General features: G+C 42.0%; 7 long non-coding RNA genes across 7 annotated transcripts; all 7 read left to right on the forward strand.

Annotated features, from left to right (window-relative positions):
* The first annotated feature begins 596 nt into the window (after window positions 1-596).
* On the forward strand, window positions 597-2,117 carry LOC116802124. Its single transcript, XR_004362493.1, has 3 exons — window positions 597-952; window positions 1,727-1,933; window positions 1,991-2,117. It is a non-coding gene; the product is annotated as an uncharacterized LOC116802124 (long non-coding RNA).
* A 2,813-nt stretch (window positions 2,118-4,930) lies between these two features.
* Window positions 4,931-6,451, forward strand: LOC116802123. Its single transcript, XR_004362492.1, has 3 exons — window positions 4,931-5,286; window positions 6,061-6,267; window positions 6,325-6,451. It is a non-coding gene; the product is annotated as an uncharacterized LOC116802123 (long non-coding RNA).
* A 2,813-nt stretch (window positions 6,452-9,264) lies between these two features.
* On the forward strand, window positions 9,265-10,777 carry LOC116802138. The gene is made up of 3 exons (XR_004362507.1): window positions 9,265-9,620; window positions 10,387-10,593; window positions 10,651-10,777. It is a non-coding gene; the product is annotated as an uncharacterized LOC116802138 (long non-coding RNA).
* Window positions 10,778-11,668: 891 nt separating this feature from the next.
* LOC116802141 lies at window positions 11,669-12,848 on the forward strand. The gene is made up of 2 exons (XR_004362510.1): window positions 11,669-12,107; window positions 12,157-12,848. It is a non-coding gene; the product is annotated as an uncharacterized LOC116802141 (long non-coding RNA).
* Window positions 12,849-13,583: 735 nt separating this feature from the next.
* On the forward strand, window positions 13,584-15,090 carry LOC116802133. Its single transcript, XR_004362499.1, has 3 exons — window positions 13,584-13,926; window positions 14,700-14,906; window positions 14,964-15,090. It is a non-coding gene; the product is annotated as an uncharacterized LOC116802133 (long non-coding RNA).
* A 2,759-nt stretch (window positions 15,091-17,849) lies between these two features.
* Window positions 17,850-19,370, forward strand: LOC116802252. Its single transcript, XR_004362618.1, has 3 exons — window positions 17,850-18,205; window positions 18,980-19,186; window positions 19,244-19,370. It is a non-coding gene; the product is annotated as an uncharacterized LOC116802252 (long non-coding RNA).
* Window positions 19,371-22,182: 2,812 nt separating this feature from the next.
* On the forward strand, window positions 22,183-23,476 carry LOC116802253. The gene is made up of 2 exons (XR_004362619.1): window positions 22,183-22,537; window positions 23,284-23,476. It is a non-coding gene; the product is annotated as an uncharacterized LOC116802253 (long non-coding RNA).
* The last annotated feature ends 824 nt before the right edge of the window (window positions 23,477-24,300 follow it).

Raw genomic sequence — 24,300 nt, forward strand, 5'->3', positions numbered from 1 at the left:
ATTGATTTCATTCTAACCAACCCACAAATCCAAATTGGAAGAAACTTAAAAACGGCACTTAAAGCACAAGTAGAGCAAGAGATACCCGTTACTGAGCGAGTGAAAATGCAAACGCGAAATTTTATTATTTATATCGATAGATATTGGGAATTAAAATCATAAAAATTTTAAAATTGTTTAAAAGTGTTGGCGTGCCAGTTTTTGGCGGCTTGTGGGCGTTAGAGTGGGCGTGGCATCATGGCTCAACAAACTTGCGTCTCTACGATCTGTATGTCTAATCTGAACCTTTATAGTTCCTTTTATAGTTCCAGAGCCAAGGGCAAAGCAGATGCTGTTTTCCTGATTTGGGAGTTATTTGGATCGGGGTGTGGCAACCTTATCTTATAGCTTTCTAGCCTGTAGAGTGCCTCAGATCCCGAGATACGGACGGACAGACAAACATGGCTTATTTTTAGCTGTTTCAAACTTTTAAACAAATGTGACACATACAAAGCTTTGGAAATCGATATGCTTATTATTAGAAATTTAAATAAGCTGAATATTAATATTTAATTTAATATGATGAACTTACCACACCGCCAACGGCAAAGGAAAACATGGTGGCGTACCCACCTAACAGAAGGATGTTTCCCAGGATGCGAATCCGCCGGCGTCGTTTTGATCAAATCTAACTTTTTTCGATCTAGTTGGCGTGGGGTTTGCCGTACAAGTATACAGCTAGCAATTCCGTTTTTCGAACCTCAGTCGTAACTTGGGACAGTCGGAACACACATCAGACAAAATATTATTCAAAATTCTTACAAATAATAAATAAATAAATAAAATTACAGTTCTAATAAAACGTTAACGTTAAAACGTGTATTCGTGTGGACCAAAATTTCAATTTTTTTCGACCTGCCAATCAGTTTCGATAAAATTCATTTTCAATCATTTTACGCTTAAAATTCTCTGGGTAAGAATCTTTTTTTGAAATTCAGTTCTGTTAAATTCATTGTGAGTTGCGATTAAAGTGTTGCAAGTCGAAGCGGAAAGTCGGCGGTTACGGCTTTTTGGCGGCCCGCGTGTTTGTCTATATGTCGAATGGATGTGGCCCTCCTATCTGGCGTTAAACTAATGCCGGGGGCAGCCTGTCGACAGCCAACCACCTTGCCACGCCCCACACCCCACGCCTTGTAATGACGTCATTCAAGCGCTGACAATTAAATAAATCATAGCGCACGCGGTTCGGCCGATTGAAAGATCGAGTTAATGTGAAGAGGAACTCCTGGTTCTTTGTTTCGTTGCCAGAGTGAAATTGTAAATGAATTACACGTCCTGGTTGATACATTTTTTGCTCGTTGACAACCATAAAATGACAATAGGCAAGGGACTGTAGATTGTTGCCACCGTTCCGTTACGTGTGCAGCCTAATGGTGCAATGAGTGGGGTTGTGGGCTAATGGGTGGTGAGTAGGGACTTGTGTTCCAACTGGGTGTTCAGTGGGATATTAATTACGGGCTTTTTTGCAGTTCCATCCTGGTTGCATAGCAGGTCTTGGGATTTCCTTTTGGTTTTAGACTCGGGTTCCAAACTTATTAGGTGACTTCTCTAGAACGCAACTCTGCGGCTTCTGGGGCCAACACTCACATGCGGGAAAACATTCTGCATCACAGTTAATAGTACACATAGTGACATCGTACACAACAAATAAATACTATATTGAACTCCCCTCTCCTTTTCTTTTCAGAATTTGTGAAAATATTCTATAACATTGCAGCACGACGACAAGGTCCCCGCGACCAGCTTGTGTCAAGCCAAGCCAAGCCTGATGTAAAGAACCGATTTTTTCTATTTTTGCTCGCTACTAAGTGCAACGGCTAGCTCAACGGCTAGAGTTTGTGCGTTCGTCCCACCAAATTTATGATTTGTATGATTGTCTGACCAAGGAAAAGGAGTGGGTTTTTATCATAATCGATGTATTCTACTGTTCTATGGATGACTCCTCCAACAGCTCTTGGATTATGATGTCCGTTAGATCTGCTTTAGCCTGCTTCTCGCGCTTAGCTGCTTTCCTTATTTCTTGATCCCGCTGACGGTTGTGCTGCTGCTGCTGGCAATAATCCGGCTGCCAATACTCTGGCTGTGTTTGGCAATAACGGCGGACCTGCTTCTGCTGATTTGGATCCATATTCTGTGCTTGGTTGTGGTACTTATTGCAGTAAGTAAATCTCTAGAAAATGTTCGTGGGCTTGCGTACCATACGCAAGTATAACGCTAGCACAGAACACTTAGTGATTCCATATCGGCAATCAGGCGTTCATCACAGTATATTGTCGCTATCCAACAAGCTGACAATTTACAAACAGATCTTAGCACCAAACTGGAAGTATGGGTGCCAAATCTGGGGCTTGGCATGCGTACCATACGCAAGTTTTTATTATTAATTTATTTATTAAGGTATACGGGGAAGTCTTGAAGCCCCTTTGTGTCCTTCTTATCTATTAATTCAGCCCATTTGGGCTCGCCTGCTAACTATAGTTAGCTTTTTTAAATTTACAGTAATTTTACTACAATTACATAACAATCACATATAACAAATAGGATTTAAGATAAGCGTCAGCTTCTGCTGACCCTTGTCAAAGGAGATCGGGTAATGAGATCCCGCGGTTGCCTTCTATTGAGCCTCCTTGGTGGGCGAGATCTGTTTAGAGCGCTGGCCAGCCGATTTCTGTGGCGCTCCAGCCTGTCATGGTATCTGCTCGAGGGCTGGTTTATTTCGTCAAATACCGTTGCGAGTTTCAGGTCTCGAACAAACCACTCGCAGCCGGTGATAAGTCTTGCTACCTTATTTTGAATAGCCTGGATCCTTTTGATTTGGCTGTCGCATGCCAAGCCCCAGATTTGGCACCCATACTTCCAGTTTGGTGCTAAGATCTGTTTGTAAATTGTCAGCTTGTTGGATAGCGACAATATTCTGTGATGAACGCCTGATTGCCGATATGGAATCACAAAGTGTTCTGTGCTGGCGTTATACTTGCGTATGGTACGCAGCCCACGAACATTTTCTAGAGATTTACTTACTGCAATAAGTACCACAACCAACCACAGAATAAGGATCCAAATTAGCAGAAGCCGGACCGCCGTCATTGTCAAACACCGCCAGAGTTGAACTGATTCGTATCCTTAAGCAGCTCTTGGTCATTCGAGTGGCCCAGCCTGCGAAAGGGTATCGTCTCACCCTCGATCTCCATGTAATCTTCGACGATGGACCGCAGCTCGACCGGCGGCTTAGCTGATGGGATCAGGGCCCTGACCACATTGGCCACGTTTCCCAGGACCTCCTGCTTTTCCATTGCGCTCGTTCAACGATTCAAATTATTAATAAATTCAATTCATAAATACCCAAAAGACCGTCAACAGCTACACAACATATGCATGCCTTCTGCATACATATTTATATGTATAAATGTAAGTAAGATCGAATATATATAATGGAATTACTGACAGCTTTTTTTAGTACCGACAGTACCGACAACATCATCTTACGGATCACCATCAACTCAAGTAATGCGGGGAATAGCTGTTTTAAGGGTAACAACTGTCGTTCGGCTCATGAGCCCTTTGCTCCAAATGGCGCCACCAAGGATGTCGAACTAGCTAGAGCTCTTCCGGAGACAATCTTTGATACACCAGTGCCTCTTGAAATCGGCAGCACTGTCAGCATCCTGATCACCTTCATTAATGGACCCACCGAGGTATAAGGCCAGTTTTTGCCGGATCTCCGCCGTTGGTGTGGAACAAAATGGATGTGCCAGAGAACAAACGGACGTTCAAGTCGAATCCGCGTCTTCTCGACACTGTACTTGCTCTCTACAGTGATGGTTGCTTCCATCGCGCCCAAATAATCGATGAATTTTGAATTGAGAGCTTAAAAGGGAAGCAACGTGATTAAAAAGATTGTTACAGACCAAGACAACACTAATAAAGCAGGAATATAGTGTTATTCCAAAAAATCCAAACCCGAGCTGAAGAAACGACTGAAGACGCGATAATAAAAATAAATCCGTAGCGACAATAGCACTCACCAATAGCACTCATAATCGCAATATTGATCATTGAATCATGCGAATTCTACATAATTAGATTTCTAATTTTATGGAAGTCAATGAAATGATAATACTTACATACAATAAATATTGTAACATGAGATTTATAAAATGAGTAAATATTTTAAAATCGCTCTAAATACTCTTTACTCTTCCATGTTTTCAAATTAACATCAAAGTTATGAACACTGGTTTGAGTCTCTGCTAAGGAACCGCTAGAGATGTGCAAATTGATTTCATTCTAACCAACCCACAAATCCAAATTGGAAGAAACTTAAAAACGGTCAAGAAAGCAATTACTTGGTATTTAAAGCACAAGTAGAGCAAGAGATACCCGTTACTGAGCGAGTGAAAATGCAAACGCGAAATTTTATTATTTATATCGATAGATATTGGGAATTAAAATCATAAAAATTTTAAAATTGTTTAAAAGTGTTGGCGTGCCAGTTTTTGGCGGCTTGTGGGCGTTAGAGTGGGCGTGGCATCATGGCTCAACAAACTTGCGTCTCTACGATCTGTATGTCTAATCTGAACCTTTATAGTTCCTTTTATAGTTCCAGAGCCAAGGGCAAAGCAGATGCTGTTTTCCTGATTTGGGAGTTATTCGGATCGGGGTGTGGCAACCTTATCTTATAGCTTTCTAGCCTGTAGAGTGCCTCAGATCCCGAGATACGGACGGACAGACAAACATGGCTTATTTTTAGCTGTTTCAAACTTTTAAACAAATGTGACACATACAAAGCTTTGGAAATCGATATGCTTATTATTAGAAATTTAAGTAAGCTGAATATTAATATTTAATTTAATATGATGAACTTACCACACCGCCAACGGCAAAGGAAAACATGGTGGCGTACCCACCTAACAGAAGGATGTTTCCCAGGATGCGAATCCGCCGGCGTCGTTTTGATCAAATCTAACTTTTTTCGATCTAGTTGGCGTGGGGTTTGCCGTACAAGTATACAGCTAGCAATTCCGTTTTTCGAACCTCAGTCGTAACTTGGGACAGTCGGAACACACATCAGACAAAATATTATTCAAAATTCTTACAAATAATAAATAAATAAATAAAATTACAGTTCTAATAAAACGTTAACGTTAAAACGTGTATTCGTGTGGACCAAAATTTCAATTTTTTTCGACCTGCCAATCAGTTTCGATAAAATTCATTTTCAATCATTTTACGCTTAAAATTCTCTGGGTAAGAATCTTTTTTTGAAATTCAGTTCTGTTAAATTCATTGTGAGTTGCGATTAAAGTGTTGCAAGTCGAAGCGGAAAGTCGGCGGTTACGGCTTTTTGGCGGCCCGCGTGTTTGTCTATATGTCGAATGGATGTGGCCCTCCTATCTGGCGTTAAACTAATGCCGGGGGCAGCCTGTCGACAGCCAACCACCTTGCCACGCCCCACACCCCACGCCTTGTAATGACGTCATTCAAGCGCTGACAATTAAATAAATCATAGCGCACGCGGTTCGGCCGATTGAAAGATCGAGTTAATGTGAAGAGGAACTCCTGGTTCTTTGTTTCGTTGCCAGAGTGAAATTGTAAATGAATTACACGTCCTGGTTGATACATTTTTTGCTCGTTGACAACCATAAAATGACAATAGGCAAGGGACTGTAGATTGTTGCCACCGTTCCGTTACGTGTGCAGCCTAATGGTGCAATGAGTGGGGTTGTGGGCTAATGGGTGGTGAGTAGGGACTTGTGTTCCAACTGGGTGTTCAGTGGGATATTAATTACGGGCTTTTTTGCAGTTCCATCCTGGTTGCATAGCAGGTCTTGGGATTTCCTTTTGGTTTTAGACTCGGGTTCCAAACTTATTAGGTGACTTCTCTAGAACGCAACTCTGCGGCTTCTGGGGCCAACACTCACATGCGGGAAAACATTCTGCATCACAGTTAATAGTACACATAGTGACATCGTACACAACAAATAAATACTATATTGAACTCCCCTCTCCTTTTCTTTTCAGAATTTGTGAAAATATTCTATAACATTGCAGCACGACGACAAGGTCCCCGCGACCAGCTTGTGTCAAGCCAAGCCAAGCCTGATGTAAAGAACCGATTTTTTCTATTTTTGCTCGCTACTAAGTGCAACGGCTAGCTCAACGGCTAGAGTTTGTGCGTTCGTCCCACCAAATTTATGATTTGTATGATTGTCTGACCAAGGAAAAGGAGTGGGTTTTTATCATAATCGATGTATTCTACTGTTCTATGGATGACTCCTCCAACAGCTCTTGGATTATGATGTCCGTTAGATCTGCTTTAGCCTGCTTCTCGCGCTTAGCTGCTTTCCTTATTTCTTGATCCCGCTGACGGTTGTGCTGCTGCTGCTGGCAATAATCCGGCTGCCAATACTCTGGCTGTGTTTGGCAATAACGGCGGACCTGCTTCTGCTGATTTGGATCCATATTCTGTGCTTGGTTGTGGTACTTATTGCAGTAAGTAAATCTCTAGAAAATGTTCGTGGGCTTGCGTACCATACGCAAGTATAACGCTAGCACAGAACACTTAGTGATTCCATATCGGCAATCAGGCGTTCATCACAGTATATTGTTGCTATCCAACAAGCTGACAATTTACAAACAGATCTTAGCACCAAACTGGAAGTATGGGTGCCAAATCTGGGGCTTGGCATGCGTACCATACGCAAGTTTTTATTATTAATTTATTTATTAAGGTATACGGGGAAGTCTTGAAGCCCCTTTGTGTCCTTCTTATCTATTAATTCAGCCCATTTGGGCTCGCCGGCTAACTATAGTTAGCTTTTTTAAATTTACAGTAATTTTACTACAATTACATAACAATCACATATAACAAATAGGATTTAAGATAAGCGTCAGCTTCTGCTGACCCTTGTCAAAGGAGATCGGGTAATGAGATCCCGCGGTTGCCTTCTATTGAGCCTCCTTGGTGGGCGAGATCTGTTTAGAGCGCTGGCCAGCCGATTTCTGTGGCGCTCCAGCCTGTCATGGTATCTGCTCGAGGGCTGGTTTATTTCGTCAAATACCGTTGCGAGTTTCAGGTCTCGAACAAACCACTCGCAGCCGGTGATAAGTCTTGCTACCTTATTTTGAATAGCCTGGATCCTTTTGATTTGGCTGTCGCATGCCAAGCCCCAGATTTGGCACCCATACTTCCAGTTTGGTGCTAAGATCTGTTTGTAAATTGTCAGCTTGTTGGATAGCGACAATATACTGTGATGAACGCCTGATTGCCGATATGGAATCACAAAGTGTTCTGTGCTGGCGTTATACTTGCGTATGGTACGCAGCCCACGAACATTTTCTAGAGATTTACTTACTGCAATAAGTACCACAACCAACCACAGAATAAGGATCCAAATCATCAGAAGCCGGACCGCCGTCATTGTCAAACACCGCCAGAGTTGAACTGATTCGTATCCTTAAGCAGCTCTTGGTCATTCGAGTGGCCCAGCCTGCGAAAGGGTATCGTCTCACCCTCGATCTCCATGTAATCTTCGACGATGGACCGCAGCTCGACCGGCGGCTTAGCTGATGGGATCAGGGCCCTGACCACATTGGCCACGTTTCCCAGGACCTCCTGCTTTTCCATTGCGCTCGTTCAACGATTCAAATTATTAATAAATTCAATTCATAAATACCCAAAAGACCGTCAACAGCTACACAACATATGCATGCCTTCTGCATACATATTTATATGTATAAATGTAAGTAAGATCGAATATATATAATGGAATTACTGACAGCTTTTTTTAGTACCGACAGTACCGACAACATCATCTTACGGATCACCATCAACTCAAGTAATGCGGGGAATAGCTGTTTTAAGGGTAACAACTGTCGTTCGGCTCATGAGCCCTTTGCTCCAAATGGCGCCACCAAGGATGTCGAACTAGCTAGAGCTCTTCCGGAGACAATCTTTGATACACCAGTGCCTCTTGAAATCGGCAGCACTGTCAGCATCCTGATCACCTTCATTAATGGACCCACCGAGGTATAAGGCCAGTTTTTGCCGGATCTCCGCCGTTGGTGTGGAACAAAATGGATGTGCCAGAGAACAAACGGACGTTCAAGTCGAATCCGCGTCTTCTCGACACTGTACTTGCTCTCTACAGTGATGGTTGCTTCCATCGCGCCCAAATAATCGATGAATTTTGAATTGAGAGCTTAAAAGGGAAGCAACGTGATTAAAAAGATTTTTACAGACCAAGACAACACTAATAAAGCAGGAATATAGTGTTATTCTAAAAAATCCAAACCCGAGCTGAAGAAACGACTGAAGACGCGATAATAAAAATAAATCCGTAGCGACAATAGCACTCACCAATAGCACTCATAATCGCAATATTGATCATTGAATCATGCGAATTCTACATAATTAGATTTCTAATTTTATGGAAGTCAATGAAATGATAATACTTACATACAATAAATATTGTAACATGAGATTTACAAAATGAGTAAATATTTTAAAATCGCTCTAAATACTCTTTACTCTTCCATGTTTTCAAATTAACATCAAAGTTATGAACACTGGTTTGAGTCTCTGCTAAGGAACCGGTAGAGATGTGCAAATTGATTTCATTCTAACCAACCCACAAATCCAAATTGGAAGAAACTTAAAAACGGTCAAGAAAGCAATTACTTGGTATTTAAAGCACAAGTAGAGCAAGAGATACCCGTTACTGAGCGAGTGAAAATGCAAACGCGAAATTTTATTATTTATATCGATAGATATTGGGAATTAAAATCATAAAAATTTTAAAATTGTTTAAAAGTGTTGGCGTGCCAGTTTTTGGCGGCTTGTGGGCGTTAGAGTGGGCGTGGCATCATGGCTCAACAAACTTGCGTCTCTACGATCTGTATGTCTAATCTGAACCTTTATAGTTCCTTTTATAGTTCCAGAGCCAAGGGCAAAGCAGATGCTGTTTTCCTGATTTGGGAGTTATTCGGATCGGGGTGTGGCAACCTTATCTTATAGCTTTCTAGCCTGTAGAGTGCCTCAGATCCCGAGATACGGACGGACAGACAAACATGGCTTATTTTTAGCTGTTTCAAACTTTTAAACAAATGTGACACATACAAAGCTTTGGAAATCGATATGCTTATTATTAGAAATTTAAATAAGCTGAATATTAATATTTAATTTAATATGATGAACTTACCACACCGCCAACGGCAAAGGAAAACATGGTGGCGTACCCACCTAACAGAAGGATGTTTCCCAGGATGCGAATCCGCCGGCGTCGTTTTGATCAAATCTAACTTTTTTCGATCTAGTTGGCGTGGGGTTTGCCGTACAAGTATACAGCTAGCAATTCCGTTTTTCGAACCTCAGTCGTAACTTGGGACAGTCGGAACACACATCAGACAAAATATTATTCAAAATTCTTACAAATAATAAATAAATAAATAAAATTACAGTTCTAATAAAACGTTAACGTTAAAACGTGTATTCGTGTGGACCAAAATTTCAATTTTTTTCGACCTGCCAATCAGTTTCGATAAAATTCATTTTCAATCATTTTACGCTTAAAATTCTCTGGGTAAGAATCTTTTTTTGAAATTCAGTTCTGTTAAATTCATTGTGAGTTGCGATTAAAGTGTTGCAAGTCGAAGCGGAAAGTCGGCGGTTACGGCTTTTTGGCGGCCCGCGTGTTTGTCTATATGTCGAATGGATGTGACCCTCCTATCTGGCGTTAAACTAATGCCGGGGGCAGCCTGTCGACAGCCAACCACCTTGCCACGCCCCACACCCCACGCCTTGTAATGACGTCATTCAAGCGCTGACAATTAAATAAATCATAGCGCACGCGGTTCGGCCGATTGAAAGATCGAGTTAATGTGAAGAGGAACTCCTGGTTCTTTGTTTCGTTGCCAGAGTGAAATTGTAAATGAATTACACGTCCTGGTTGATACATTTTTTGCTCGTTGACAACCATAAAATGACAATAGGCAAGGGACTGTAGATTGTTGCCACCGTTCCGTTACGTGTGCAGCCTAATGGTGCAATGAGTGGGGTTGTGGGCTAATGGGTGGTGAGTAGGGACTTGTGTTCCAACTGGGTGTTCAGTGGGATATTAATTACGGGCTTTTTTGCAGTTCCATCCTGGTTGCATAGCAGGTCTTGGGATTTCCTTTTGGTTTTAGACTCGGGTTCCAAACTTATTAGGTGACTTCTCTAGAACGCAACTCTGCGGCTTCTGGGGCCAACACTCACATGCGGGAAAACATTCTGCATCACAGTTAATAGCTGACATCGTACACAACAAATAAATACTATATTGAACTCCCCTCTCCTTTTCTTTTCAGAATTTGTGAAAATATTCTATAACATTGCAGCACGACGACAAGGTCCCCGCGACCAGCTTGTGTCAAGCCAAGCCAAGCCTGATGTAAAGAACCGATTTTTTCTATTTTTGCTCGCTACTAAGTGCAACGGCTAGCTCAACGGCTAGAGTTTGTGCGTTCGTCCCACCAAATTTATGATTTGTATGATTGTCTGACCAAGGAAAAGGAGTGGGTTTTTATCATAATCGATGTATTCTACTGTTCTATGGATGACTCCTCCAACAGCTCTTGGATTATGATGTCCGTTAGATCTGCTTTAGCCTGCTTCTCGCGCTTAGCTGCTTTCCTTATTTCTTGATCCCGCTGACGGTTGTGCTGCTGCTGCTGGCAATAATCCGGCTGCCAATACTCTGGCTGTGTTTGGCAATAACGGCGGACCTGCTTCTGCTGATTTGGATCCATATTCTGTGCTTGGTTGTGGTACTTATTGCAGTAAGTAAATCTCTAGAAAATGTTCGTGGGCTTGCGTACCATACGCAAGTATAACGCTAGCACAGAACACTTAGTGATTCCATATCGGCAATCAGGCGTTCATCACAGTATATTGTCGCTATCCAACAAGCTGACAATTTACAAACAGATCTTAGCACCAAACTGGAAGTATGGGTGCCAAATCTGGGGCTTGGCATGCGTACCATACGCAAGTTTTTATTATTAATTTATTTATTAAGGTATACGGGGAAGTCTTGAAGCCCCTTTGTGTCCTTCTTATCTATTAATTCAGCCCATTTGGGCTCGCCGGCTAACTATAGTTAGCTTTTTTAAATTTACAGTAATTTTACTACAATTACATAACAATCACATATAACAAATAGGATTTAAGATAAGCGTCAGCTTCTGCTGACCCTTGTCAAAGGAGATCGGGTAATGAGATCCCGCGGTTGCCTTCTATTGAGCCTCCTTGGTGGGCGAGATCTGTTTAGAGCGCTGGCCAGCCGATTTCTGTGGCGCTCCAGCCTGTCATGGTATCTGCTCGAGGGCTGGTTTATTTCGTCAAATACCGTTGCGAGTTTCAGGTCTCGAACAAACCACTCGCAGCCGGTGATAAGTCTTGCTACCTTATTTTGAATAGCCTGCATCCTTTTGATTTGGCTGTCGCATGCCAAGCCCCAGATTTGGCACCCATACTTCCAGTTTGGTGCTAAGATCTGTTTGTAAATTGTCAGCTTGTTGGATAGCGACAATATACTGTGATGAACGCCTGATTGCCGATATGGAATCACAAAGTGTTCTGTGCTGGCGTTATACTTGCGTATGGTACGCAGCCCACGAACATTTTCTAGAGATTTACTTACTGCAATAAGTACCACAACCAACCACAGAATAAGGATCCAAATTAGCAGAAGCCGGACCGCCGTCATTGTCAAACACCGCCAGAGTTGAACTGATTCGTATCCTTAAGCAGCTCTTGGTCATTCGAGTGGCCCAGCCTGCGAAAGGGTATCGTCTCACCCTCGATCTCCATGTAATCTTCGACGATGGACCGCAGCTCGACCGGCGGCTTAGCTGATGGGATCAGGGCCCTGACCACATTGGCCACGTTTCCCAGGACCTCCTGCTTTTCCATTGCGCTCGTTCAACGATTCAAATTATTAATAAATTCAATTCATAAATACCCAAAAGACCGTCAACAGCTACACAACATATGCATGCCTTCTGCATACATATTTATATGTATAAATGTAAGTAAGATCGAATATATATAATGGAATTACTGACAGCTTTTTTTAGTACCGACAGTACCGACAACATCATCTTACGGATCACCATCAACTCAAGTAATGCGGGGAATAGCTGTTTTAAGGGTAACAACTGTCGTTCGGCTCATGAGCCCTTTGCTCCAAATGGCGCCACCAAGGATGTCGAACTAGCTAGAGCTCTTCCGGAGACAATCTTTGATACACCAGTGCCTCTTGAAATCGGCAGCACTGTCAGCATCCTGATCACCTTCATTAATGGACCCACCGAGGTATAAGGCCAGTTTTTGCCGGATCTCCGCCGTTGGTGTGGAACAAAATGGATGTGCCAGAGAACAAACGGACGTTCAAGTCGAATCCGCGTCTTCTCGACACTGTACTTGCTCTCTACAGTGATGGTTGCTTCCATCGCGCCCAAATAATCGATGAATTTTGAATTGAGAGCTTAAAAGGGAAGCAACGTGATTAAAAAGATTGTTACAGACCAAGACAACACTAATAAAGCAGGAATATAGTGTTATTCCAAAAAATCCAAACCCGAGCTGAAGAAACGACTGAAGACGCGATAATAAAAATAAATCCGTAGCGACAATAGCACTCACCAATAGCACTCATAATCGCAATATTGATCATTGAATCATGCGAATTCTACATAATTAGATTTCTAATTTTATGGAAGTCAATGAAATGATAATACTTACATACAATAAATATGCTAACATGAGATTTACAAAATGAGTAAATATTTTAAAAGCGCTCTAAATACTCTTTACTCTTCCATGTTTTCAAATTAACATCAAAGTTATGAACACTGGTTTGAGTCTCTGCTAAGGAACCGCTAGAGATGTGCAAATTGATTTCATTCTAACCAACCCACAAATCCAAATTGGAAGAAACTTAAAAACGGCACTTAAAGCACAAGTAGAGCAAGAGATACCCGTTACTGAGCGAGTGAAAATGCAAACGCGAAATTTTATTATTTATATCGATAGATATTGGGAATTAAAATCATAAAAATTTTAAAATTGTTTAAAAGTGTTGGCGTGCCAGTTTTTGGCGGCTTGTGGGCGTTAGAGTGGGCGTGGCATCATGGCTCAACAAACTTGCGTCTCTACGATCTGTATGTCTAATCTGAACCTTTATAGTTCCTTTTATAGTTCCAGAGCCAAGGGCAAAGCAGATGCTGTTTTCCTGATTTGGGAGTTATTCGGATCGGGGTGTGGCAACCTTATCTTATAGCTTTCTAGCCTGTAGAGTGCCTCAGATCCCGAGATACGGACGGACAGACAAACATGGCTTATTTTTAGCTGTTTCAAACTTTTAAACAAATGTGACACATACAAAGCTTTGGAAATCGATATGCTTATTATTAGAAATTTAAATAAGCTGAATATTAATATTTAATTTAATATGATGAACTTACCACACCGCCAACGGCAAAGGAAAACATGGTGGCGTACCCATCTAACAGAAGGATGTTTCCCAGGATGCGAATCCGCCGGCGTCGTTTTGATCAAATCTAACTTTTTTCGATCTAGTTGGCGTGGGGTTTGCCGTACAAGTATACAGCTAGCAATTCCGTTTTTCGAACCTCAGTCGTAACTTGGGACAGTCGGAACACACATCAGACAAAATATTATTCAAAATTCTTACAAATAATAAATAAATAAATAAAATTACAGTTCTAATAAAACGTTAACGTTAAAACGTGTATTCGTGTGGACCAAAATTTCAATTTTTTTCGACCTGCCAATCAGTTTCGATAAAATTCATTTTCAATCATTTTACGCTTAAAATTCTCTGGGTAAGAATCTTTTTTTGAAATTCAGTTCTGTTAAATTCATTGTGAGTTGCGATTAAAGTGTTGCAAGTCGAAGCGGAAAGTCGGCGGTTACGGCTTTTTGGCGGCCCGCGTGTTTGTCTATATGTCGAATGGATGTGGCCCTCCTATCTGGCGTTAAACTAATGCCGGGGGCAGCCTGTCGACAGCCAACCACCTTGCCACGCCCCACACCCCACGCCTTGTAATGACGTCATTCAAGCGCTGACAATTAAATAAATCATATCGCACGCGGTTCGGCCGATTGAAAGATCGAGTTAATGTGAAGAGGAACTCCTGGTTCTTTGTTTCGTTGCCAGAGTGAAATTGTAAATGAATTACACGTCCTGGTTGATACATTTTTGCTCGTTGACAACCATAAAATGACAATAGGCAAGGGACTGTAGATTGTTGCCACCGTTCCGTTACGTGTGCAGCCTAATGGTGCAATGAGTGGGGTTGTGGGCTAATGGGTGGTGAGTAGGGACTTGTGTTCCAACTGGGTGTTCAGTGGGATATTAATTACGGGCTTTTTTGCAGTTCCATCCTGGTTGCATAGCAGGTCTTGGGATTTCCTTTTGGTTTTAGACTCGGGTTCCAAACTTATTAGGTGACTTCTCTAGAACGCAACTCTGCGGCTTCTGGGGCCAACACTCACATGCGGGAAAACATTCTGCATCACAGTTAATAGTACACATAGTGACATCGTACACAACAAATAAATACTATATTGAACTCCCCTCTCCTTTTCTTTTCAGAATTTGTGAAAATATTCTATAACATTGCAGCACGACGACAAGGTCCCCGCGACCAGCTTGTGTCAAGCCAAGCCAAGCCTGATGTAAAGAACCGATTTTTTCTATTTTTGCTCGCTACTAAGTGCAACGGCTAGCTCAACGGCTAGAGTTTGTGCGTTCGTCCCACCAAATTTATGATTTGTATGATTGTCTGACCAAGGAAAAGGAGTGGGTTTTTATCATAATCGATGTATTCTACTGTTCTATGGATGACTCCTCCAACAGCTCTTGGATTATGATGTCCGTTAGATCTGCTTTAGCCTGCTTCTCGCGCTTAGCTGCTTTCCTTATTTCTTGATCCCGCTGACGGTTGTGCTGCTGCTGCTGGCAATAATCCGGCTGCCAATACTCTGGCTGTGTTTGGCAATAACGGCGGACCTGCTTCTGCTGATTTGGATCCATATTCTGTGCTTGGTTGTGGTACTTATTGCAGTAAGTAAATCTCTAGAAAATGTTCGTGGGCTTGCGTACCATACGCAAGTATAACGCTAGCACAGAACACTTAGTGATTCCATATCGGCAATCAGGCGTTCATCACAGTATATTGTCGCTATCCAACAAGCTGACAATTTACAAACAGATCTTAGCACCAAACTGGAAGTATGGGTGCCAAATCTGGGGCTTGGCATACCATACGCAAGTTTTTATTATTAATTTATTTATTAAGGTATACGGGGAAGTCTTGAAGCCCCTTTGTGTCCTTCTTATCTATTAATTCAGCCCATTTGGGCTCGCCGGCTAACTATAGTTAGCTTTTTTAAATTTACAGTAATTTTACTACAATTACATAACAATCACATATAACAAATAGGATTTAAGATAAGCGTCAGCTTCTGCTGACCCTTGTCAAAGGAGATCGGGTAATGAGATCCCGCGGTTGCCTTCTATTGAGCCTCCTTGGTGGGCGAGATCTGTTTAGAACGCTGGCCAGCCGATTTCTCGAGGGCTGGTTTATTTCGTCAAATACCGTTGCGAGTTTCAGGTCTCGAACAAACCACTCGCAGCCGGTGATAAGTCTTGCTACCTTATTTTGAATAGCCTGGATCCTTTTGATTTGGCTGTCGCATGCCAAGCCCCAGATTTGGCACCCATACTTCCAGTTTGGTGCTAAGATCTGTTTGTAAATTGTCAGCTTGTTGGATAGCGACAATATACTGTGATGAACGCCTGATTGCCGATATGGAATCACAAAGTGTTCTGTGCTGGCGTTATACTTGCGTATGGTACGCAGCCCACGAACATTTTCTAGAGATTTACTTACTGCAATAAGTACCACAACCAACCACAGAATAAGGATCCAAATCATCAGAAGCCGGACCGCCGTCATTGTCAAACACCGCCAGAGTTGAACTGATTCGTATCCTTAAGCAGCTCTTGGTCATTCGAGTGGCCCAGCCTGCGAAAGGGTATCGTCTCACCCTCGATCTCCATGTAATCTTCGACGATGGACCGCAGCTCGACCGGCGGCTTAGCTGATGGGATCAGGGCCCTGACCACATTGGCCACGTTTCCCAGGACCTCCTGCTTTTCCATTGCGCTCGTTCAACGATTCAAATTATTAATAAATTCAATTCATAAATACCCAAAAGACCGTCAACAGCTACACAACATATGCATGCCTTCTGCATACATATTTATATGTATAAATGTAAGTAAGATCGAATATATATAATGGAATTACTGACAGCTTTTTTTAGTACCGACAGTACCGACAACATCATCTTACGGATCACCATCAACTCAAGTAATGCGGGGAATAGCTGTTTTAAGGGTAACAACTGTCGTTCGGCTCATGAGCCCTTTGCTCCAAATGGCGCCACCAAGGATGTCGAACTAGCTAGAGCTCTTCCGGAGACAATCTTTGATACACCAGTGCCTCTTGAAATCGGCAGCACTGTCAGCATCCTGATCACCTTCATTAATGGACCCACCGAGGTATAAGGCCAGTTTTTGCCGGATCTCCGCCGTTGGTGTGGAACAAAATGGATGTGCCAGAGAACAAACGGACGTTCAAGTCGAATCCGCGTCTTCTCGACACTGTACTTGCTCTCTACAGTGATGGTTGCTTCCATCGCGCCCAAATAATCGATGAATTTTGAATTGAGAGCTTAAAAGGGAAGCAACGTGATTAAAAAGATTTTTACAGACCAAGACAACACTAATAAAGCAGGAATATAGTGTTATTCTAAAAAATCCAAACCCGAGCTGAAGAAACGACTGAAGACGCGATAATAAAAATAAATCCGTAGCGACAATAGCACTCACCAATAGCACTCATAATCGCAATATTGATCATTGAATCATGCGAATTCTACATAATTAGATTTCTAATTTTATGGAAGTCAATGAAATGATAATACTTACATACAATAAATATTGTAACATGAGATTTACAAAATGAGTAAATATTTTAAAATCGCTCTAAATACTCTTTACTCTTCCATGTTTTCAAATTAACATCAAAGTTATGAACACTGGTTTGAGTCTCTGCTAAGGAACCGCTAGAGATGTGCAAATTGATTTCATTCTAACCAACCCACAAATCCAAATTGGAAGAAACTTAAAAACGGCACTTAAAGCACAAGTAGAGCAAGAGATACCCGTTACTGAGCGAGTGAAAATGCAAACGCGAAATTTTATTATTTATATCGATAGATATTGGGAATTAAAATCATAAAAATTTTAAAATTGTTTAAAAGTGTTGGCGTGCCAGTTTTTGGCGGCTTGTGGGCGTTAGAGTGGGCGTGGCATCATGGCTCAACAAACTTGCGTCTCTACGATCTGTATGTCTAATCTGAACCTTTATAGTTCCTTTTATAGTTCCAGAGCCAAGGGCAAAGCAGATGCTGTTTTCCTGATTTGGGAGTTATTCGGATCGGGGTGTGGCAACCTTATCTTATAGCTTTCTAGCCTGTAGAGTGCCTCAGATCCCGAGATACGGACGGACAGACAAACATGGCTTATTTTTAGCTGTTTCAAACTTTTAAACAAATGTGACACATACAAAGCTTTGGAAATCGATATGCTTATTATTAGAAATTTAAATAAGCTGAATATTAATATTTAATTTAATATGATGAACTTACCACACCGCCAACGGCAAAGGAAAACATGGTGGCGTACCCACCTAACAGAAGGATGTTTCCCAGGATGCGAATCCGCCGGCGTCGTTTTGATCAAATCTAACTTTTTTCGATCTAGTTGGCGTGGGGTTTGCCGTACAAGTATACAGCTAGCAATTCCGTTTTTCGAACCTCAGTCGTAACTTGGGACAGTCGGAACACACATCAGACAAAATATTATTCAAAATTCTTACAAATAATAAATAAATAAATAAAATTACAGTTCTAATAAAACGTTAACGTTAAAACGTGTATTCGTGTGGACCAAAATTTCAATTTTTTTCGACCTGCCAATCAGTTTCGATAAAATTCATTTTCAATCATTTTACGCTTAAAATTCTCTGGGTAAGAATCTTTTTTTGAAATTCAGTTCTGTTAAATTCATTGTGAGTTGCGATTAAAGTGTTGCAAGTCGAAGCGGAAAGTCGGCGGTTACGGCTTTTTGGCGGCCCGCGTGTTTGTCTATATGTCGAATGGATGTGACCCTCCTATCTGGCGTTAAACTAATGCCGGGGGCAGCCTGTCGACAGCCAACCACCTTGCCACGCCCCACACCCCACGCCTTGTAATGACGTCATTCAAGCGCTGACAATTAAATAAATCATAGCGCACGCGGTTCGGCCGATTGAAAGATCGAGTTAATGTGAAGAGGAACTCCTGGTTCTTTGTTTCGTTGCCAGAGTGAAATTGTAAATGAATTACACGTCCTGGTTGATACATTTTTTGCTCGTTGACAACCATAAAATGACAATAGGCAAGGGACTGTAGATTGTTGCCACCGTTCCGTTACGTGTGCAGCCTAATGGTGCAATGAGTGGGGTTGTGGGCTAATGGGTGGTGAGTAGGGACTTGTGTTCCAACTGGGTGTTCAGTGGGATATTAATTACGGGCTTTTTTGCAGTTCCATCCTGGTTGCATAGCAGGTCTTGGGATTTCCTTTTGGTTTTAGACTCGGGTTCCAAACTTATTAGGTGACTTCTCTAGAACGCAACTCTGCGGCTTCTGGGGCCAACACTCACATGCGGGAAAACATTCTGCATCACAGTTAATAGTACACATAGTGACATCGTACACAACAAATAAATACTATATTGAACTCCCCTCTCCTTTTCTTTTCAGAATTTGTGAAAATATTCTATAACATTGCAGCACGACGACAAGGTCCCCGCGACCAGCTTGTGTCAAGCCAAGCCAAGCCTGATGTAAAGAACCGATTTTTTCTATTTTTGCTCGCTACTAAGTGCAACGGCTAGCTCAACGGCTAGAGTTTGTGCGTTCGTCCCACCAAATTTATGATTTGTATGATTGTCTGACCAAGGAAAAGGAGTGGGTTTTTATCATAATCGATGTATTCTACTGTTCTATGGATGACTCCTCCAACAGCTCTTGGATTATGATGTCCGTTAGATCTGCGTTAGCCTGCTTCTCGCGCTTAGCTGCTTTCCTTATTTCTTGATCCCGCTGACGGTTGTGCTGCTGCTGCTGGCAATAATCCGGCTGCCAATACTCTGGCTGTGTTTGGCAATAACGGCGGACCTGCTTCTGCTGATTTGGATCCATATTCTGTGCTTGGTTGTGGTACTTATTGCAGTAAGTAAATCTCTAGAAAATGTTCGTGGGCTTGCGTACCATACGCAAGTATAACGCTAGCACAGAACACTTAGTGATTCCATATCGGCAATCAGGCGTTCATCACAGTATATTGTTGCTATCCAACAAGCTGACAATTTACAAACAGATCTTAGCACCAAACTGGAAGTATGGGTGCCAAATCTGGGGCTTGGCATGCGTACCATACGCAAGTTTTTATTATTAATTTATTTATTAAGGTATACGGGGAAGTCTTGAAGCCCCTTTGTGTCCTTCTTATCTATTAATTCAGCCCATTTGGGCTCGCCGGCTAACTATAGTTAGCTTTTTTAAATTTACAGTAATTTTACTACAATTACATAACAATCACATATAACAAATAGGATTTAAGATAAGCGTCAGCTTCTGCTGACCCTTGTCAAAGGAGATCGGGTAATGAGATCCCGCGGTTGCCTTCTATTGAGCCTCCTTGGTGGGCGAGATCTGTTTAGAGCGCTGGCCAGCCGATTTCTGTGGCGCTCCAGCCTGTCATGGTATCTGCTCGAGGGCTGGTTTATTTCGTCAAATACCGTTGCGAGTTTCAGGTCTCGAACAAACCACTCGCAGCCGGTGATAAGTCTTGCTACCTTATTTTGAATAGCCTGGATCCTTTTGATTTGGCTGTCGCATGCCAAGCCCCAGATTTGGCACCCATACTTCCAGTTTGGTGCTAAGATCTGTTTGTAAATTGTCAGCTTGTTGGATAGTGACAATATACTGTGATGAACGCCTGATTGCCGATATGGAATCACAAAGTGTTCTGTGCTGGCGTTATACTTGCGTATGGTACGCAGCCCACGAACATTTTCTAGAGATTTACTTACTGCAATAAGTACCACAACCAACCACAGAATAAGGATCCAAATCATCAGAAGCCGGACCGCCGTCATTGTCAAACACCGCCAGAGTTGAACTGATTCGTATCCTTAAGCAGCTCTTGGTCATTCGAGTGGCCCAGCCTGCGAAAGGGTATCGTCTCACCCTCGATCTCCATGTAATCTTCGACGATGGACCGCAGCTCGACCGGCGGCTTAGCTGATGGATCAGGGCCCTGACCACATTGGCCACGTTTCCCAGGACCTCCTGCTTTTCCATTGCGCTCGTTCAACGATTCAAATTATTAATAAATTCAATTCATAAATACCCAAAAGACCGTCAACAGCTACACAACATATGCATGCCTTCTGCATACATATTTATATGTATAAATGTAAGTAAGATCGAATATATATAATGGAATTACTGACAGCTTTTTTTAGTACCGACAGTACCGACAACATCATCTTACGGATCACCATCAACTCAAGTAATGCGGGGAATAGCTGTTTTAAGGGTAACAACTGTCGTTCGGCTCATGAGCCCTTTGCTCCAAATGGCGCCACCAAGGATGTCGAACTAGCTAGAGCTCTTCCGGAGACAATCTTTGATACACCAGTGCCTCTTGAAATCGGCAGCACTGTCAGCATCCTGATCACCTTCATTAATGGACCCACCGAGGTATAAGGCCAGTTTTTGCCGGATCTCCGCCGTTGGTGTGGAACAAAATGGATGTGCCAGAGAACAAACGGACGTTCAAGTCGAATCCGCGTCTTCTCGACACTGTACTTGCTCTCTACAGTGATGGTTGCTTCCATCGCGCCCAAATAATCGATGAATTTTGAATTGAGAGCTTAAAAGGGAAGCAACGTGATTAAAAAGATTTTTACAGACCAAGACAACACTAATAAAGCAGGAATATAGTGTTATTCTAAAAAATCCAAACCCGAGCTGAAGAAACGACTGAAGACGCGATAATAAAAATAAATCCGTAGCGACAATAGCACTCACCAATAGCACTCATAATCGCAATATTGATCATTGAATCATGCGAATTCTACATAATTAGATTTCTAATTTTATGGAAGTCAATGAAATGATAATACTTACATACAATAAATATGGTAACATGAGATTTACAAAATGAGTAAATATTTTAAAAGCACTCTAAATACTCTTTACTCTTCCATGTTTTCAAATTAACATCAAAGTTATGAACACTGGTTTGAGTCTCTGCTAAGGAACCGGTAGAGATGTGCAAATTGATTTCATTCTAACCAACCCACAAATCCAAATTGGAAGAAACTTAAAAACGGTCAAGAAAGCAATTACTTGGTATTTAAAGCACAAGTAGAGCAAGAGATACCCGTTACTGAGCGAGTGAAAATGCAAACGCGAAATTTTATTATTTATATCGATAGATATTGGGAATTAAAATCATAAAAATTTTAAAATTGTTTAAAAGTGTTGGCGTGCCAGTTTTTGGCGGCTTGTGGGCGTTAGAGTGGGCGTGGCATCATGGCTCAACAAACTTGCGTCTCTACGATCTGTATGTCTAATCTGAACCTTTATAGTTCCTTTTATAGTTCCAGAGCCAAGGGCAAAGCAGATGCTGTTTTCCTGATTTGGGAGTTATTCGGATCGGGGTGTGGCAACCTTATCTTATAGCTTTCTAGCCTGTAGAGTGCCTCAGATCCCGAGATACGGACGGACAGACAAACATGGCTTATTTTTAGCTGTTTCAAACTTTTAAACAAATGTGACACATACAAAGCTTTGGAAATCGATATGCTTATTATTAGAAATTTAAATAAGCTGAATATTAATATTTAATTTAATATGATGAACTTACCACACCGCCAACGGCAAAGGAAAACATGGTGGCGTACCCACCTAACAGAAGGATGTTTCCCAGGATGCGAATCCGCCGGCGTCGTTTTGATCAAATCTAACTTTTTTCGATCTAGTTGGCGTGGGGTTTGCCGTACAAGTATACAGCTAGCAATTCCGTTTTTCGAACCTCAGTCGTAACTTGGGACAGTCGGAACACACATCAGACAAAATATTATTCAAAATTCTTACAAATAATAAATAAATAAATAAAATTACAGTTCTAATAAAACGTTAACGTTAAAACGTGTATTCGTGTGGACCAAAATTTCAATTTTTTCGACCTGCCAATCAGTTTCGATAAAATTCATTTTCAATCATTTTACGCTTAAAATTCTCTGGGTAAGAATCTTTTTTTGAAATTCAGTTCTGTTAAATTCATTGTGAGTTGCGATTAAAGTGTTGCAAGTCGAAGCGGAAAGTCGGCGGTTACGGCTTTTTGGCGGCCCGCGTGTTTGTCTATATGTCGAATGGATGTGACCCTCCTATCTGGCGTTAAACTAATGCCGGGGGCAGCCTGTCGACAGCCAACCACCTTGCCACGCCCCACACCCCACGCCTTGTAAATAAATCATAGCGCACGCGGTTCGGCCGATTGAAAGATCGAGTTAATGTGAAGAGGAACTCCTGGTTCTTTGTTTCGTTGCCAGAGTGAAATTGTAAATGAATTACACGTCCTGGTTGATACATTTTTGCTCGTTGACAACCATAAAATGACAATAGGCAAGGGACTGTAGATTGTTGCCACCGTTCCGTTACGTGTGCAGCCTAATGGTGCAATGAGTGGGGTTGTGGGCTAATGGGTGGTGAGTAGGGACTTGTGTTCCAACTGGGTGTTCAGTGGGATATTAATTACGGGCTTTTTTGCAGTTCCATCCTGGTTGCATAGCAGGTCTTGGGATTTCCTTTTGGTTTTAGACTCGGGTTCCAAACTTATTAGGTGACTTCTCTAGAACGCAACTCTGCGGCTTCTGGGGCCAACACTCACATGCGGGAAAACATTCTGCATCACAGTTAATAGTACACATAGTGACATCGTACACAACAAATAAATACTATATTGAACTCCCCTCTCCTTTTCTTTTCAGAATTTGTGAAAATATTCTATAACATTGCAGCACGACGACAAGGTCCCCGCGACCAGCTTGTGTCAAGCCAAGCCAAGCCTGATGTAAAGAACCGATTTTTTCTATTTTTGCTCGCTACTAAGTGCAACGGCTAGCTCAACGGCTAGAGTTTGTGCGTTCGTCCCACCAAATTTATGATTTGTATGATTGTCTGACCAAGGAAAAGGAGGGGGTTTTTATCATAATCGATGTATTCTACTGCTCTATGGATGACTCCTCCAACAGCTCTTGGATTATGATGTCCGTTAGATCTGCTTTAGCCTGCTTCTCGCGCTTAGCTGCTTTCCTTATTTCTTGATCCCGCTGACGGTTGTGCTGCTGCTGCTGGCAATAATCCGGCTGCCAATACTCTGGCTGTGTTTGGCAATAACGGCGGACCTGCTTCTGCTGATTTGGATCCATATTCTGTGCTTGGTTGTGGTACTTATTGCAGTAAGTAAATCTCTAGAAAATGTTCGTGGGCTTGCGTACCATACGCAAGTATAACGCTAGCACAGAACACTTAGTGATTCCATATCGGCAATCAGGCGTTCATCACAGTATATTGTCGCTATCCAACAAGCTGACAATTTACAAACAGATCTTAGCACCAAACTGGAAGTATGGGTGCCAAATCTGGGGCTTGGCATGCGTACCATACGCAAGTTTTTATTATTAATTTATTTATTAAGGTATACGGGGAAGTCTTGAAGCCCCTTTGTGTCCTTCTTATCTATTAATTCAGCCCATTTGGGCTCGCCGGCTAACTATAGTTAGCTTTTTTAAATTTACAGTAATTTTACTACAATTACATAACAATCACATATAACAAATAGGATTTAAGATAAGCGTCAGCTTCTGCTGACCCTTGTCAAAGGAGATCGGGTAATGAGATCCCGCGGTTGCCTTCTATTGAGCCTCCTTGGTGGGCGAGATCTGTTTAGAGCGCTGGCCAGCCGATTTCTGTGGCGCTCCAGCCTGTCATGGTATCTGCTCGAG

Source organism: Drosophila sechellia, chromosome X (assembly GCF_004382195.2).
Source record: "Drosophila sechellia strain sech25 chromosome X, ASM438219v1, whole genome shotgun sequence".
Lineage (NCBI taxonomy): Eukaryota > Metazoa > Arthropoda > Insecta > Diptera > Drosophilidae > Drosophila > Drosophila sechellia.